This window comes from Camelus ferus, chromosome 13, assembly GCF_009834535.1.
Source record: "Camelus ferus isolate YT-003-E chromosome 13, BCGSAC_Cfer_1.0, whole genome shotgun sequence".
Taxonomy (NCBI): domain Eukaryota; kingdom Metazoa; phylum Chordata; class Mammalia; order Artiodactyla; family Camelidae; genus Camelus; species Camelus ferus.
The window spans coordinates 9,357,392-9,372,808 of NC_045708.1; the positions used below are offsets into that span (position 1 = coordinate 9,357,392).

The window sequence follows — 15,417 nt, forward strand, 5'->3', positions numbered from 1 at the left end:
GCAGAAGTAAGCAACAGCCCCTAGTTACAGAGTAACGTATGTATGTTAACCGCAAGGGAACTTTCTCCAGTGAAGATCAGATTTACTCTTTGTTTTGTGAATTCAACTTGGATTATGGAATGCCTCACTGCCTTTCATATCCAGTCCGTTGGCTAAATCTGGCTTTTAGATGTATTTGTCTTGGTCAGCAATTTGAGTTAACATTCTGAAAAGTACAGTTAAGCTATTTGAAGCTGTCAGTAAATTCAAGCAGAGAAGTTAAATCAGTTCCTCAGGTGAGCTGAGAACTTATCTTCCTTATATCTCCTTCTACATAAAAATGCTGTCTTTAGGGCACAGTGGTTTGTATGATAATAAAGCATTTACTAAATATGTGAAGACATTTGGAGAATTTTACATATATTGTCTCATTTAACCGTCACCACAATCTTATATAAGTTGGATTTTTTTTATTATTCCCATTTTACAGATGAGGAAACTGAGGCCCAAAGGTCTTAACTTGCCCTAAGCCTCCTAGCCAGCACAGAGCTGGAGCTCCTGACTCTTCCTGTCTTACCTGTAAGGCTTGTGTATCCCCTTCTGACTGCAGTCTCTTCTGAAATTTCAGCATCTTGGTGTCCACTGATGCAGACCAGTCCTGTGGCTGTGAGGGTGGGGGGTGGGGTGGGTGAGGCTAGCTAGAAATCATCTGCCCTTTTAAACTCCACTTCCAAACAAAATAGGGCTTTTTACTCCATGTTCAAGTTAAGTAGGTGATTAAGTGGGTTTTATTTTGCCAGTGGTTAGTGAGGATTGAATTAAACTCTGCAGTTATAGTCTGTTCCTTTGATGCTGGGTCTCCCTTTGCAGTAGAAGGCAAACAGCAGTGACAATTGCAATGTTATGTAAATGACCACAAGGAAACAGGTTGCTGTGGGCCACCTGGGAGTTTGAGGAACTGGCTCTATCCTCCACTTGTTTCTGCCTCTGGCTTCCCTTTAAAATGCCCTCCAGCATCGCCTGCCCAAATCTATTACCCTTTCTCTCTCCTTTACCTGACTGGCTCCTTCATTATCGCTCTAGGGTTGGGGCCATTTGGCCTCCCCTCTCGCAGCTCTATGCGGACTGTGTCTTTAAATTCTTACAAACATCTTATGCCTTATGGACACTGCGGAGCTTCCCTGGGGCTGTCTAGCTGTCTCATTACCCAAGGCCTATCCTTGATTTACTTTAGTGTGTAGTCTCTTGTATTTACCTTCTGCTTCCATCCTCTCTGGGGTGTGAATAGGGGTGCAGTGGGAGGGAGGGGGAGCAGGGTTTATGAAGTATTGCATGCCGGATGGTCATGCCACATACGTGGTATTTGAAGGGCAAGTGAGGGGACAATTTCATATCTGCCCATTGGCCCTGCACGTAGGGGCATTTCCAATCTTCTCTTAAGGTGGGGTTCAGGGTGTGGGTTCTGGGCCCAGTCTGTTACCGAGTCCAAACTCGTTCTGCTCGCCGCATGACAGGCCAATAAATCGGGAGGTGTTGGGGCAAGGAATAGTGACTTTATCTGGAAAGCCGGCAGACCGAGAGGACGGCAGACTAATGTCTTGGAGAACCATCCCGCTCTAGTCAGAATACAGGCTCCTTTTATACAAAAAAAAAAAAAAAAAAAAAAAGAGAAAAACAGAGGAGGGGGTGTGGTTGCTTGCTGCAAACTTCTTGGTGTAGGAATTCTTTTTTCCTGCAGCTGTCCACGTGGGCCAGGTCATGGTGCTCCTGCAAAACCTCCAATGAAACAAATGTTATTCTCTATTCTGCAACTTGTTATCTTTATCTGAGTGCAGAGCTAGCAAAACTAAGTGTAGAAAATAGGGCACAGTGGTCAAAGCTAAAGGAACAGATCTAACATGGAGTCGGGTTTGTTCTTTTCTATTACAAGTCTTGGGGGTGAGAGAGAGGGAGGGGTCCACTTGGCATTTGATTGGGCAGCCTCCCAGTGACAGCTCTCCCAGAAAGGTGGCATGAAATGCCCCACGTGAGGTTTGACGAGTGGAGGTGAATACAGGGAAAGTCAGGGCCCTTTGCTGGCCAACTAGAGCTTTCATCTCAGGATGGCCCTTGTGTGTTAGATTCTGGAAACACTTGTGTAAGAATCAGCTGGTAGAAGAATCAAATTTGGAAAAGCCAAGCATTCGATCTTCTTTCCCTTCTTCCTTCCTGCCTTTCTTCCCCCACACTCTCCTCTTTTCTCTCTTTCCAGAATGAACTATTATTTGGAGTTGGCTCTAAAGTAATGGGAATAATCACATGAAACCCACATGTACAGCCAACATAGTATTAGTAATAACCACCACTGCTCCTGACCCCCACCGTTTCACCAGTTGCTAACAACCGGCCCCCACAACCAGCCTCAGGATACTGCACTGTTCCAGATGGGTTTTCTTAGACCCTGCCCACATATTAATAGACAGCCTTTTATTAAAGGCTCTTAAAATCCCCTGCTTGAGGTGGCTGTTGTGGGACATAATGGGGTGGTGGCCCAGTGACACAGGTTGGTAAAAGAATTTAGCAGAGGCCAAGGAAAGTTTAGGAAAGTTTAATAGGCTGCTACAGACAACAGCAGGAAACACAGACTGAGAGGTGCCTGTGTGGGCCCGGGGTGGGGGTGGGGATGTGCAGGGTCTTTTATTGGGTGGAAGGGGCTGTGAACACAAGGAGTAGGGGCTGCACGATCAGTTCACGCACAGGTATCTGATTGGTTGTAAGATCTGCCAGGGACTGTTCTGAACAGTGGGATTTACAACTCTGGTGAGGGTGGGATGTGAGCCCTGTCTCCCAGGGTTTGTGAGATGGGGTCTGCCCTGGGGCGATGAGTTTTGTTAGGGTAAACACACATCAAGAGATGTTTTTTAACCTGCAGAAATACAAGTATGCGGAGTGGTCCTGCAGTGAGGAGTGGGAATTAAGGTGTCAATGGCTCCAGGCACACAGAGAGCCCAGGGGTGGGGGTTTTATGATTCTGGAGAGTGCCAGCCAGCTGCACAGTGGCTGTCTGAGTCCTGCCAGGAACCTGAATGATACAGAGTCAACAGGTAGTAGAACTGGGGTTGGAACCCAGCAGCCTGACTCCAGAGAGAGGCTCACGTGTTGGGATGTCCCCAAGACCATCCCCAGGGGCGCTGGTTTGCCAGGAGGGCTCACGGGACCCAGCATATAGTCATATACTCATTGCTATGATTTATTACAACAAAAGGACCCAAAGCAAAATCAGCACAGGAGAAGGGTTCATGGGGTGGAGTCTGGAGGAAGCTGGGCACAAGCTTCCAAGAGTTCTGCCCCAGTGGAGCCCCGCAGGACACACTTAACTCCCCAGCACTGAGCTGTGACAATGCGTATGAAATGCTCCCCCCCCAGGAAAGCTCGTTAGAGACTCAGTGCCCTGGGATTTTTACAGGGGCCTGTTCACGTAGGCACCCCCCTGCCAGTACTCGGATTCCAGACTCCCAGAAGGAAGGCAGGTGTTCAGCCTAAACCATACTGTTTGCACAAACAGTTTAAGCACAGGGATCCACTCTTATATCAGAAGTTTTGGAATTCTCTGCAAATTTAAGCTCCTAGATACTAGCTGAGAGCAGGACTTTCAAGAATAGGAGTCACACCTGCTATGTTAACCCTTTTCTCCTTTTCTCCACAGCTCATAACCCTCCCGTTGTTTATTACGTGTTTATTATGTGCAAATCACTGCACTGGGAGAATAGCATCAATCATCTCTTTGAATCATGGCACATGAATCCTGTTTTTATCCTCTTTTGCGGATGAAAAATTTGAGATAGACTGTCTTGGGCAAGGTGATACAGCACGCAGGTGGTGAAGTCAGGACTAGAATCCAGGTTAATCTGACCCCAAAGCCTATTAAAAGCTGGTGAGGGTGCGGACGTAAGTAGGGATTGGAGGGGAAGGTGGGGAAAGAATGTGAACAGTAGTTACTCCCAAGTGACAGGATTGTGATTTCTGGTTTCTTCTTTAGGCGTTGCTGTTGTCTATTCTTCCTCCCCAGTAGACATACATTGTTCAATCAGAAAATTTAAAAATAATTTTTTGGGTGAGTTGCCTTTAATATATAAATAAACCCAGTTATAAAGGCAGATTAAGTGTTGGGATGCAAATGAATGCGGCTAAATTACTTGAAGCCAGTTTGTTCTCTCGAGCAGGTTAAACATGCTCCTTGCGATACTGTTGACACGTTGTGTTTGCTTAGCAAAACCTTTTCTCCTAGATAGGGCAGAGGTAAACCTCAGCTCAGCTAGCTGAGTTAGCCAGAACACTCTTGATTAATAATCATCGCAGGCAAAGATCTGTCTCCCATCAGTCCTCAAAACTTCCAAACTAGGAAGGTTGTTTTGATACAGGAAAAAAAATGAATGTGGGGCCAGAGGAGGGCCGTGTCCCAAGCCTGGGATGTATGTGCCTCACCAAGTGTGGGTCCTTGGCTTCGCGCAGGAAAGAATTCAAGAGCGAGCCGCAGCTGAGTAAAGGTAGATTTATTTAGAGATCCATACTGCATAGAGTGCAGGCTGTTTCAGAAGGCCGGAGAAAGGCCACAAGGTGTCGGGGGTCGGTGCCAAGGTTAAAGTAAAAGTAGGTACACACTCCACAGACGGAGTGTGGGCTGTTTCTGAAGACGAGGCAGCCAGTGAGGCCGCGAGGCTTGGTGTTGCCAGTTTTCATGGGCTTGGTAGCTTCACATGCCAACAAGTGGGAGGGCCATTCCAACTACCCTGGGGAAGGGGCTGGGATTCCCAGGAATTGGGCCACTGCCCACTCTTTGACCTTTTATGGTCAGCCTAGGAGCTGCCATGGGGCCTGTGAGAGTGCCATTTACCTTGTTAATATTACAATGATTGTATAATGAAGCTCAAGGTCTCCTAGAAGTCAACTCTCCTGCCACCTTGAGCCTCAGGGTCTACTGGGAGTTGAATCTTCCCCCAGTTTGGTGTTAATTGCTGTGTCATTCTTTGAATGGCTGTGTTCTGCCCCCTTCCCTCCTGTCTCAGTTTGATATTTTTAACCTAAGATAAAAAAGGATGGAGCTGAATTCTTACCAACTTCAGTGAGTGAGGTCCTGACATCATACAGGAGGGACATTATTTCATGGGACTGTAACAAGTAAGTCAAGGAGAAACAGACCAGCTAGACCCAAAGCGAACTTTCAACAGCACAAAATCCAGGGTCCCAGAGAAGACACACTCAGTGCCCGGATGTAATTATCTGCCCACAAGGCCTCCCGGTGCTGCTCAGAGGAATAAGAAGAATTGAGGATCCGTGTTAACTCAGTCTCTGAGAGACCCCAGGAGAAAATGGGTGACCCCACTTCCTGCTTTCTGAGCATCCGCCTGTGAGTCTTCTGGTTTGCAAACTACAGCTGATGTCCTTTGTCCAGTGGCAACAGTGTTCACCCAAGCTGCCGCACCGTGTTGGCATTTTAGGATTAGAGTCCCCCATCTAGGCGCCCTGGGGGTCCTCTGAGGTGAGTTCTGGGCATCCCCATGGATTAGCTTCCTACAGCTGCTGTAACCAGCTACCCGAGGCTGATCAGCTTAAACCACAGACACATACTGTCTCCCAATTCTGGAGGCTAGAAGTCTGAGATCAAGGTGCCAGCAGGGGTGGTTTCATTCTGAGGCTCTATCCTTGGCTTGTGGACGGCTGTCTTCTCCTTGTGTCTTCACATGGCCTTCCCTGCTGGGTGTCTGTCCCAGCCTCCTCATAAGGACGCCGGTCCTACTGGATTACGGTTCACCCCAACAACCTCCTTCTACCTCTTTGAAGATTGTAGCTCCAAATACAGTCATGTTCTGGGCACACGGTTCAGTTCATAACAGCTGCTGTAATAGATTGCTACAAGTTTATCAATTTAAGTAAAACAGATTTATGATCTTACAGTTCTGTAGGTCAGAAGTCTGACCCAGGTCTCACGGGGCTAAAATCAAGGTGCTGCAGCTCATTTCTGTAGGTTCGGGGCAGCATCCGTTTCTTTGCTGTTTCCAGCTTCCAGAGGCCCCTTTGCTCCATCTTCAAAGGCAGCGGCAGCAGGAGAATCCTCCTCAGATCACATCGCTCCAGCCTCTTCCATAGTCACATCCCCCTCTGCCTCTTGCTCACTCTCTTCCACTTTTAAAGACCCTTATGATTACGTTGGGCCCAGCTGGACAATCTGGACTACTCTCCTTAAGGTCAACTGGTTAGCAACCTTTATTCCACCTGCAACTTTAATTTCCCCTTGCCAAGTAACCTAACATCTTCACAGGGACTAGGGACGAGGATGTAGGCACTTTGGGGGATCTATGATTCCGCCGACCACATCCGACTACCTGGACGTTAACACAGATAATCTCTTTGTGTTAATGCTTTCCAAATGTAGGGAAAAATCTCTCTACTTTATGGGAAAACAAAGACAACCTTATTGCTGTAGGTTTTGCAGGACTGCCCATATAGGGTTATGGGGATTAGAGGAGAGACTAGGTCTTCACTGACTGCGACATCTTGATGTTATTATGCCGGGGGAGGGCGGGTTCTACTTGCAAGACAGGGTGTAGCTCCCTGGAGCTGGTGCAAGAGGCAGCTCGTCATCTCTGCACCGCGTGGCCCTGCTCCTCTCCGTTGGATCCTGCACATCTCCCGGGGGCTGGGTGGGTCTGTCTTCTACTCTTGGCTCTGCCCGCACAAACTGTGCAAACAGCCTTTTTTCCTGCTGAGGGGAATGATTTGCCTTAGGTAAGCAGTTATCCACTTTGCTCCTGAAAACCTTCCTGAGGAACATTTTGACACACGAGTGGGTTCGTTGATGGGGTAAAAAAAAAAGGTTTTCTGCCATCTGGTTTAGAAAAGGTGGTGAGAGGGCATCTCCCTGCTCTTGGCTGTTGCTGCAGAACAGAACCGCAGAGCTGGAAAGGAAGGAGGAGCCTCAGGATCATGAGTGACTCACCCAGGGCCTGGGCTCTGCAGTGGCCAACCTAGAACTTGAACCCCAGGTGTCCCAACAGAGAATCTCGTGTAATTTACATCATGTCAGAAATCTCGTGTTATTTCCACCACATACCACCTTTATAACCGTTTATAAAAGCCATTTAATGTTAATCTCGTGACTGTTCTATTTAGAGGGTGTTTGTCCAGGAATGTGTCCCCTTTGCCATTTTTTTCAGAGCAGGTAACTGCTTTATTTTTCCCTCTTGAAGGAGTAAGCCATTTGTTTTGTGTTTGTTGAGTGGTTTCATTTTATTCCTAATGCATTTTAACTATTTATCTAAATCAGTTTCCTTTGGCCCTCATTCCTGAAGCTATTTGTTCTATCTCTCTTTTTTCTTTTTTTTTGGCAGTTGTATTTTTTTTTTTTAAGTCCCTTCGGTTCTTTGTGGCTTGAGGTGGGATATCACTAGAAAAATGAATTGGGTGTCTCCCTTTTCTGTGCAGAGTGGTCTTGTTGGAACTCTGATAGTGTCGTCACTCTGTGTCTCGTGTGATGCATTACGCTCAACGGTGCTTTTCAGCATCTGCTACTTGCCCAGTTCTGTGCTAAGCAGGAGGCACAGACCCTTGCCGTCCAGGAGGGTCAGGCTGGTAGCGAGAGAAGGACATAATTCAAATAGCCACATGAATGAGCTCATAGTTACAAACCAAAAGAGGCAGTGTGAAGCAAGGACTAGAGTTTCTTGTGTGTGTGCAGCAAAAGGAACCAACCTATCCTGGGGGTGGAGGCTGGGAAGTGGTTGGAGAGGGCATCCACTTGGCCAAGGATTGGAGTGTGAGCTACTGGGGGCAGAGAGAGCACGTTCTATACAGCGGAAACACCACATGCAAAGGCCCTGGGGTGGAAAGGGAGCTTAGTTGTGTTCTCTTCCTTCTGGTTGTCTGGTTTCTGACCCAGGCATTCCTGAGCCTTGCTTGCCCTGGGAACCCTGTGTTTCTGGGTCACATCCACACCTTGCCTGAACACCATCCCTTAGACCCACTGGTTTTTGAAGAATGGCTTCATCTGGGAACCTCTGTCCAACAGTGACCAAATGGAACACAGTCAAGGAGGCAAGCATCTGCTTGGCTTTCCCAGTCTGATCCACCACCGGTTCCCTACCTTTTCCCATTAAGACCGTCAGATAGGGTTCCATGACTTGGTGCCTCAAAGGATTGCTCTTAAGATCAATTGAATTAAGATATTTGAATGTCTTTGAAAACTCTCAGGTGCCAGGGATGCTTGTTAATGTCCGCTTCTGGTGGAAGAGTCTCTTCGGGAATGCCAGATAAGCGATAGCTCCTGGGAGCTTGTGAGAAATGGACATCAGGGTTGGATTTGAAGTGATGGGAAAGATACTTTTAACCTAATAAATGACCTCTTTCCTCCATCTCGCCACCGCTCATCCCTCACCCCCCCCCGCCACACGCTTTTGCAGCAGTTCTTTGGCATAAAATATTTGAGATTGGTTTAGGCACTATGACACAGCCACATAACATTTTGGAGAGAAGAACAATAGATGACTGGAAAATTAGAGGAAGAATGCTCAACACTGAATTCCTTATCCCGCCATGAATGAAACCAGAAAGGGCAGTCCAGGCAGAAAATACCTAAACTCACTTGATTTGCATATCTGAGGAGTTTCTGAGGATTCTCCAAGCCTCCAGACAAAACCAAACACAATTCCGGCCCAAGCTTCCTTTCCTTTCCATTGTTTTCAGAGCAAACAGAGGGATGTTGTCTCTGCAACCCCCAGGCGGCTGTAGAAAATGGATTTAACAGCTGTGATGGGAGGCAGGGGCTCAGCCAAATCTTGTTACACTCCTCTCCAGGAATGCTAGCCTGTGTCCGCAAAGGGCTGCTTAATATGTTCCCTCTGGAATGAGCCACACCCCTGTGCTCAACCTGCCTACAGCCAGCCATCCTGCCTGCCTTCCCCTTCCCTGCCTTCGAGGGCTGCATCTTTTAACCTCCCAGAGCCTCCCTTCAGGGGTGCATCTCCATGGGTCCATTTCCATGGGTCCAAAATCCCGATTTGCAGTGGGGTCAATCCTTAGAGTAAAACTGATTTTCAGTTAATCTCCACTGAAGTTTGATGATGGATGACTCCCATTATTCTTGGAGAGGAATTTTCAGTTTGGCTAAGTGGTTTAACCTAAGTGAGTCTTCGTTTGGTGGGACCCCAGAAGGTGTGGGGGGCACATTTGGTGATAGGAAGTTTTCCCTGGAAGCCCTAAAATGGGGCTCTTGCAACCTCTGCCTGTGTGTCTGTGTTTGACTAACATTGGTGGGATCAGTGCAGGCAGAATCAATCCTTCTTCCTCTGCTTTCCGGTAATACACTCAACTATCTCTCCTTCCCTCCCTCCTTCCCTTCAAACTCTTGTCATCTCTTTCTCCCTACATGTTCTCAGAGGCACAGATTGCAGGCTGGCTTGTCATCTTTGGAGGTTTTTCACCCCAGGTCCATTTGGAGCCAAGGTGAGAGGGCTGGTATTTCCTGAATCTCAGAGACTTTCTCAGATCAGTGACACCCCCATCCCACCCCGACAGCCTTAATTCAGCCCTTGGAACTGGTGTGGAAGGAGAGCAGTGAGCAGGCAGACAGAACCAGCTATTGTCAGAGCTGTTCAATCATTTCCCATTAGCCCAAGATCTTTTCTGCCTGCTTTGTTTTCTTACATCAAGATCCCTCTTTATTGCAAGAAGAACTAAATAAATAGCTCCTTCCCCAGCCCTATGCAGACCCATACTGATGGGTGGGACAATGGCTGAGATGAACACACTGGAAGGACATAGGGGTGAGGGTGCTCGAAGAAGGAGATCTGGCGTGTGGTCCCAGTATCATTGCCGCAGATCTCAGACGGGCTTCTGCTCAAGGCCTGTTTGGGTGATTTCTCAAGTCATTCAGGACTGTGAACTGCAGAGATGAGGCTGCTTACAATGAGTGGGGCGGAGATCCTGTGAAATAGTATTGGTGGAAGCCCTTGCTAAGCCAGATCAAAGCACGTCAATTCGTGAGCTGTGCATGCTGTGCTGCGTGCCCCAAAGAAACCGAGCCTCTTGGTGACTTTCCATCTGGGAAAGGGAACACGGTAACTCCTCAACTCTGTACATGTAGCCTGCTCACCTGAGTCCAAGGAACCTACCTGGCCTGCTTTCACTCACTCACTTCATGTTCCTGAGCAAGTCATTTCTCTTTCTGGGCCTTAGCTTCCCTACGTATGAAACAAGGGCGTTGGGCACGATTTCTAAGACCCTGTCTCTGCTACATTTCTGAGTCTGTCTGTATTTGACCAAATTCCAAGTTGTCCTCCACGTTGCAGCCAGAAACTTCATTCTGGAACACATAGTTGACCAAGGGTCTCCCCCTGCTAAAAATACATCTGCAGTCCCCTATGGTCCTCAAGATGAAGTCCAAGTTTCTTAGCCAGACATCCATGACCCTTTAAGACCTGTGACTGCAGCTCCTGCCTCTTTCTCCAGTCACCTGCATCCCAGCCATTTGACCACAGAGCTCCAGAAGCTTGCTGTGGCCCCCAGGCCTCTGCTGTTTTTCCCGACTTGGACCTCCTCCGGTCCCACCGCTCCTTCAGCTGGCTGCCTCTTATTCACCTTCCAGGTCTCAGCTTGACAGGCACATGTTTCTGAGAATCCTTCTCATCACTCCCTCCAAGCCTGGGGGAGGCTCATGCCCAGAGTGCTCCTGGATCTGCCGCTGTCTCAGTCCTTACTGTAGAATGGTGTGATTCCCTGCCTTACTCCTCTGTCTCCCCCATAAGCAAATCAAAGGATGGGGCTGTGTCCTGCTCCAGCTGTGTCCCCAGGTCCTAATAGCAGTACCTGGCATGGAGCAGACAAGCGAGCAATGCTTGTCACCTGAACTGTCTTGAAGTGGCTGTGCTGCTGCAGAGCATAGCGTTATGCCTGCACGCATCTCCTTCCCAGGAGGCAGGCCGTGGGCCGCATTTCAAATGCTCTCTAGTGGATTGATTCAGGCTATTTCTAAATGATGGTCATTCCACTTTCCAAAATAACCGACTATCTCCCAGGGGGCAGCATGGACCCCCTGTGCGCCCCATCCTCCCTTGTTCCCCTGATGTGACCCTTTATCTTTAGGACTGGGAATCATGCAGACTTTCCTGTTTTCTCCCCTTCTTTTTGCAGCCCGGCATTGGCACACCACCAAGCAGGCACGTCCCATTTGAGATGCATTTTGGCAAAGCTGGTTTCCTGTTCCCATTCAGCCAATCATCTTCCGTCTTTGGCAGGAAGGAGAACACACAGCTTTGCATGTGCCAACCCCAACGTATTTCTAGTTCTATCAAGCGCGGCTGGACAGGCGCCACCCATGCCCTAGGAATTTAAGAAGTTGTGTGTATGCATGTCTCACAGCCAGGACGAGGAACGTTCAGGCTGAGCTATGTACGCAGGATGGCCACGCCGGCATCTGTGAATCACTCTTGGCCTTTAGTCTTCAGTTGAGGACCACAGTCCTATCTGATAGTAGGAAAGAGGCTGCTCTGCTTGCTGAGAGGTGCTGGGAGCCTGGGTACCAAAGATGCCTGAGTGATGCTTTAAAAGTGAAGTGGACTGAAGGGGAGCATCAAGTCCAGTGTGAGGTCATGAGAGTTGCCTGGGTGTTCCTAGTCTGTTCTTTGTAGGACAGACAGTGGGGACAGTGGGGCTTTGTGAAGGGGCGAGCTAGTGGCCTCCAGCGTTGGCAGTGGTGCATTGATCCATTTCCAATCCTTACGATGCTGTGAAAACTGGCCCTTCTTCTGAAGTTCCTTTTGACCACGGCCAAGTGTAGATCTACTTTTTGAGGACTTTGATGTGTATCTGAGGGGTGTGTGTATGTGCACATGTGTGTTTAAACCTTCTTCTTCTGTCAGTTCCTTAGCTTGTTTTGAAGTTTCAGCAGCTGTCTCCCAGGACTCACAACCTAACTCCTTTCTTGTCATTTATTCTCTGCTAAAATCCATAATGTCCTTTCTGTTATGTCAAGAGTGATTTTGACCTTTATCCTCCTTTCTCTACGCTCTGATATTTTTCTTCCATTTCTTCTTGGAACATAAATTTGATTTCCTACCTGCACAGCCCGGCAAGAACCTGACGATAATTACTCTCATTTGCAGCTACATCGGAAGGGTGATGGGCAAAGACCGAGGCACCATTCCGTTCAGCCTGAATTCCTCACCTTCAGGCCCTTCTTCTCAAAATGCCATTCTTTATCGAAAAGACAGAAGCAAAAAGTAGTAGCTGCACTAAAATTTTTGTTTGAGTCTCCTCTATTTTTCTGATAGCTGGGAAAATCTGTTCTAAGGAGGTGGAGTGTTTTTTCCCTCCCCCCCTTTTCAATTTAGCCTATGTTAATTTTGCTCTTTTCTTGCCATCCAATTTCATTCTCTTCAGTTCTGTTCTCAGCTGGATCCTGGTGTTTCACTCCACATATTGAACTAGTAGAGCAATAATATGTTATGATTAATAAGTGGCTTGACAGGACAAAAAAAGCAAATCTTATTCATTGCATCAGTGCTGCTATGCAAATTTGAGATTTTTTGAAAAATGCATTTAGTCAGCAGGATGGTTTTTGTCTAGCTCCTTGGCCCTTAGCTCCCTGCTTCAGCCGGATATTCCATTTCTCTCTGCTTGCAGACTCCAAGCTTGCAAGAGCTTAGGGATGGTTTCCAGGAATGTTTACTATCTTTCCTGACCTTAGAAACTCTTGGTTTTGGAGGCTGCATTCCACATCAGATAAGCTATATTAACATGCATCCACATCCCACTTCAAATGCAATTTTGTAGGCTAACTCTAAGAGAATTTAGACCTGAGTTGCATTTGACTGGTTGACATAAGAAATCTTGCAGTACACCCGGCCTTCTCCTGGGCGTGTATGAGTTTGACTTACAGTAATGCTAGAAGCCAGATGTTCTTAGGATCCAGATAATTTTCAATCTTGTCGACCTGTATCGCATGTTGATCTATTTCTCTTAGGGCATTTTATTTGCATGATTTAGAATAAGTGTTTTTTCCCTAGGTCTCCAAAATTTTTTTTCCCTCTTGAAATCATAGGTCCTAGATCTGCCTTCTCCAATATGGTAGCCACGAGCCACTGAGCACTTGTCCAAGTTGTGCTCCAAGTGTAAGATACACCTTGGGTTTCAAAGACTCAGTAGGAGAAAAGGAATAGATAATACCTTATTCGTGTCTTTTTATATTGATTGCATGTGAAAATGATAATATTTGGGATATGTTGGTTAAATGAAATATATTATTAAAGTTAATTTCACCTGCTTTTCTTTCACTCTTCTAATGAGGCGACTAGAAAATGTAAACCATATACATGACTCGCCTTACATTTCTTTTGTACAGCGGTGCTCCAGACAGTGTGCTAAAGGTGTGGGGGTTCCAATGGCTTCAGCTGGTGTCTGCCTCCATTCAAAGTATGAAGTATGCCATCGCTGCCAGGGAGACAAAGGGTTTATCTGATGTCCACTCACAAAACAGACATTCACTGAGGTCTGCTCCATGCCAGACATCAGGCAGAATGCTGGAGATAAAGGGGGGGGGGGCAGGAGGAACAATATCTCTGCCAAGGGCCTCTGCATCAGGGGCCCCAGACGAGGGCAAATGTGGATGGCAGTCTAGCCCATGCCTTGCCTGCTAAGTCGGGGTTCTGGGGGGTTTGCCACACCTGAAGGAAGGGGTTCCTTTTTCTCTTTCACACAGAGGGGTTCTCCAATCACGTCCCTTAGAGACTGCATTCATCCAACCAGGGCGCCTTGAATGTGCACCTCTGTGGGACATCCCCAGCCCTGCACCACCCTCGTAGAGCAGATGCATTGGGAGTCCCAGGTACCTGAGTGGCTTCTGGAGCCTCATACATGTTGCCCCAACTCTTTGTCTAGATTCTAACCTCTGGCACGAATCCCTGAGCCTGACATCCTCCAGGCTTCGTGCTCTGCCTTGCCTGACCATGGACTTGTGACCCGAGGCTGGTGTCGACCTCACCGTTGCAGATCTGCCCCAGCCAGGCAGGCCAGCAAGGTTCCTTCTTTGTCCTTTTTTTTTTTATGTCTGGAGTGATCTTGTGCTTTACTGGTTTCCTACTTCCCTTCGCTGGAATGTAAGCTCTTGACCCGCTGTGCTCGCTAGCACACCTGTGCCTCTGAGGGCGCAGCTGGAACACATGGGGTGCTCTGTGACGATGCAGTGGTGAGGGCAAACCCGTCGCGTCTGGACGACGGGGGAGCCGTTTGTACACCTCTGCCTCCTTTGGTGCTGTGCCTTGTCATCTGTCTCAGTTTCAAGATTTGATGGCCCGACTTTAAGGAGCAAAGACTTTGCTGGGAGTGTGGTAGATTATCTCTCGCCAACTCCCATCCCCTGCCCAAGTTGTGGGGACAGAGCTGCCCCGATGCCTGGGGTCTGGTGGCTCCCTTGTGTCTCTGCCATCCCTCAGCCTTGGTTTTGTCTCTCTGTCTTTCCTGAGCCACCACACTCTTCCCTGCATCTCAGCCCCTGGCCCTGTGCCTGGCGTGTAGAAAGCTCTTGGTAACTAAGCACTGGGCACTGATGTTGCCCGAATAGAGAGTCCGGAGGGTGAAGGCCACACAAGGCACTGTGCTGATGGAGGACAAAGCTTTGCCTGTCGCTCACCGCATCCCTGGGTTTTGATGGCCAAAGACTTTGCCCAAGTGTCTGGAAGTCACACATTCTTTCCTGTCTTCCAGCTCTTTCTTAGAGAAAGTTTCTTTTTGAGCTGTACTTCAGAATCTTTAACTCAAACTTTACTTTCCACCCCCCATTTAGGGAGAATTCTCCCCACATCTAGGGGCAATATTTATTTCTTTGTAGTTACTCCTGGGTCTGCTGCTGATGGTATTTCCAAATCCTTGGACGGTAGCTTGGTCATCTTTCACGTGGTTCTCAGTAAGTGTAAATAGAAGGCTCTGAGCCGTCTCTGCATGGGGGAGGTCAGGAAGCCCTTCCTGCTTGTGGTCCAGTTCTTGCATCGTTTATTCAGCACCGTGTGCTCACTTATTGGGCCTGTGCTGGATGCTGGGGACTGGGGCATCAATCAAAAAGAAACAGACGGCGCCCTGAGCCCTGGGGTGCTCATGAGCCTGTGTCACTGTTATAGACAAGGGACCACCTGCACAACCTAGTGTGCAATAGACATTCTTGAAAGGCCGCCTGCTATGTGGCGGCTCCACGGCTCCGTGAATCTCACAGAGCTCACAGGAGGGCAAGTCCAGCGTCACACCTGTGCAGGAGTGAACCTGAGACATGTGCCTGAGAAAGCACCTCCTTCATGGACCAGGGCGTGGTTGCTGGTGTCATCAGCTCTGAAGATTTTTTCGCTGGGGTCATTAAAAGCCAGATCCATATCATGATGGCTCTGAGTCAGATTATTTTATTTATTTATTTTTGGTTCT

At 48.0% G+C, this 15,417-nt stretch overlaps 1 protein-coding gene across 1 annotated transcript in view; it reads left to right on the top strand.

Moving 5' to 3' along the window:
* KAZN (kazrin, periplakin interacting protein) overlaps nt 1-15,417 on the top strand; it is a 992,786-nt gene that overhangs the window by 161,300 nt on the left and 816,069 nt on the right. The window lies entirely within an intron of this gene.